Source organism: Haemorhous mexicanus, chromosome 26, assembly GCF_027477595.1.
Source record: "Haemorhous mexicanus isolate bHaeMex1 chromosome 26, bHaeMex1.pri, whole genome shotgun sequence".
Lineage (NCBI taxonomy): Eukaryota > Metazoa > Chordata > Aves > Passeriformes > Fringillidae > Haemorhous > Haemorhous mexicanus.
In genome coordinates this window covers 2,627,259-2,629,840 of record NC_082366.1, presented here as the reverse complement: position 1 = coordinate 2,629,840, position 2,582 = coordinate 2,627,259, and the positions used below count along the sequence as shown (strand labels likewise).

At 62.5% G+C, this 2,582-nt stretch overlaps 1 long non-coding RNA gene across 1 annotated transcript; it reads left to right on the top strand.

Moving 5' to 3' along the window:
• The first annotated feature begins 586 nt into the window (after window positions 1-586).
• Window positions 587-1,999, top strand: LOC132338560 (uncharacterized). The gene is made up of 3 exons (XR_009489474.1): window positions 587-799; window positions 1,073-1,129; window positions 1,393-1,999. It is a non-coding gene; the product is annotated as an uncharacterized LOC132338560 (long non-coding RNA).
• The last annotated feature ends 583 nt before the right edge of the window (window positions 2,000-2,582 follow it).

Here is a 2,582-nt window from a genome sequence, read left to right as displayed (position 1 = left end):
AAGAGCCTGTATGCACTTTTAATTTACTGTCATGCTGAGAACTGCGACGTAGCAAAGGTGAGGATTTCTGTGATGCCGGTGGAACCCTGGGAGGGGGCTGGCTGCCTCCTGCCCTGTCACCTCGCAGGCTGCAGCCTCCTCCAGGCCTTGGCACAGGGATGTGGGTCTGGTGCCCTGGGCTCTGGGGCCATCTCTAGGTCTCTGCTGCTCTCCAGGCCTCTCGAGAAACGCTGCTTCGTGTGGCCGAGTTCCTGAAGAGGAGGAAGCTCGAACAGATGCTGAAGAAGCAGCCGCCGTTGGAGGTCGATGAGTGCCTGGTAAGGAGGGCATGCAAGCCCCAGTCTCAGCCTGGAGAAGCCCCCGAGGGCGGTGCTCAGTGTGCGGGGCTGGCAGCTGTTCCCCTTCCCGCTGCTGCACGCAGAGGCCGCGCGGGCTCTTCTCCAGGCTCCCGTGGGCCCGAGCCGGGCGCCCATGCAGCACCGGCCCGGCGGGGCTGCGGGGCGGGGTGGCACCGCGGCTCCCCGGGCAGCAGCCAGCCCTCTGGCCCCTCCCCTCGGGAGCCCGGCCCCAGCGGATGCTGGCAGCGCCTCAGGGCTGCCTGAGCGGGCAGGGGAGGCCGGGGCTGGGCGCAGGCAGCGTCCAGCCGAGGGGCTGAGCTTGCGCCAACCCTTCCTTCCCTCCTGCTGCTCTCTCCAGCTGGCAGAGCACAGGAGCAGAGCGGCTGAGTTCCGGAGCCGGGCCCTGCGCTACCTACAGAGACCACAGGAGCCCCTGCGAGAGGCGGCCATCAGGTTCAGGGGTGAGCCACGAGCCTGGGCTCCCTCCCCGGCCCGCTGCAGCCCCACCCCAGCCCCGCCTGCTGCCCCGGCAGCGCCAGCCGGATCCGGCGCCGTGGAGCCCCGCCTGGCCTCGGCGCCGCTGCCGCCCTCTGGCAGCCGTGCCCTTGGGCGGCAGGGTGCGGCCAGGGCCGGGCTGAGCCCTGCCATGCCAGCAGGCCGTGTGGCCACAGCGTCGGCAGCGCCGCTGGCAGGGAGCTGTGCCGCTGGGGCCGTGACGGGCTCTGTGTTCACAGGCATGGCCGGGCGGTGCCTGAGGAGGCAGCAGCAAGAGCTCCAGCATATCCTCTCAGGTGAGTGCGGCCAGCCGGCCGACAGGGGCCCGTGGTGCAAGACCTGCCCCAGCTTTGGAGGGTTCTGCTCTTTGTGCGGACAAGGGGTGCTGTGGGCAGAGCACAGAGACATTTCAGGGGCACGTGGGGGAGTCATGGCAAATACCTGCCAACTGATTCCAGTCTCTCCTACTCCCTTCTGGGTCACATGGCCCTGTTCAGAAGTCTTGTAGGATTCCCACAGTCCCGGGCTGTTGCCATGGCTCTCTTCCTCTCTCTTTCAGCCCTTCAAGCCCGGAGGCAACGTGCCAGCCCATCCTGCCCTGACTTGGAAAATCAAGCTGAGTTTCCCCAAGGAGCTCAAGAATTAGGGGCATCTTCTGGATCCAGTGAGCCGGTGTCCCAGGAACAGCACCAGGAGACACCAAAGAAGACATCAGCTCTCAGCGCTCCTGGAAGTCCTCGCACAGCTGATGCTGCGCCCAGTTCTCATGGCTTCAGTGCTCTCCCTCCCTATTGACAGCTCCCTCCCTCCAGCCCTCAGACACTGCCCATCCCCATTTTTCCTCTCTCCTATTCCTCTCTTTGATAGCTCTGCCCCACCAGCCCTCAGACAATCCATTATCATTTTTCCCTATTCTCTCCCTCCCTGTTAAGGCTCCCTCCCTGCAGCCAGAAGATAATGCCAAATTTTCCTCTCCTCTATTCCTCCCTTTTGATAGTTGTGACCCACCAGCCCTCAGCCTGTGGGTCCATCACTATTTTTTCCCTCCCCTCTCAGTCCATGTTAAGGCTCCCACCCTCCAGCCCCCAGACCCTGCCCATCCCTTTTTTCCCTCCCTACTCATCCCTTTGCTTTGCTGTATATTAATAAACAGTTTGGCTTCTTCACTTTGGCTGCATCTCTGTGGAGCTGAAGCAAATCCGGGGCCCTGGTACACACGGCCCCTGCTGCCGTTCTCTTCCACGCTGTGTTTGGTGCACACACACAGAGGAACCAAGGGCAGGTCAGGCTGGAAAGGTCCCTGTGCTGGAGGTGCCGTTCCACGGCACTGCGCAGTTCCAGATCTTGCTCAGCACCCCAGAGCCCCTGGATTTTGGAAGAGCAAACCTGAGTATGCTCTGAACCCAGCTGACAGGAATTCTAGGGCAAGCATCCACAGAGGGCAAAGGAGCTTGGAATGCTGGAAATTTTCAAGAATAGCTTCCTGAAAGCACAGCAGTGCTGCATCCCTGCACAGGATGAGGAAGAGGGCAGAACCAGAGACCATCTGGGCTTAGCAGGGAGCTTTGGGTGTGCCTAAGGGCAAATGAAGCAGCAGCACGGTGCCCGAGACTCGGACACGCGACCGTGCCGGTGCCCGGAGCGCTGTCAGGCAGTGCCAGGATCCCGGCTGTGCTTCTGGTCCCCACAAGTGAGGAATGGCAGCCCCAGGCTCAGACCCTGTCAGAAAGCCAACCAAGGGAGACCAGA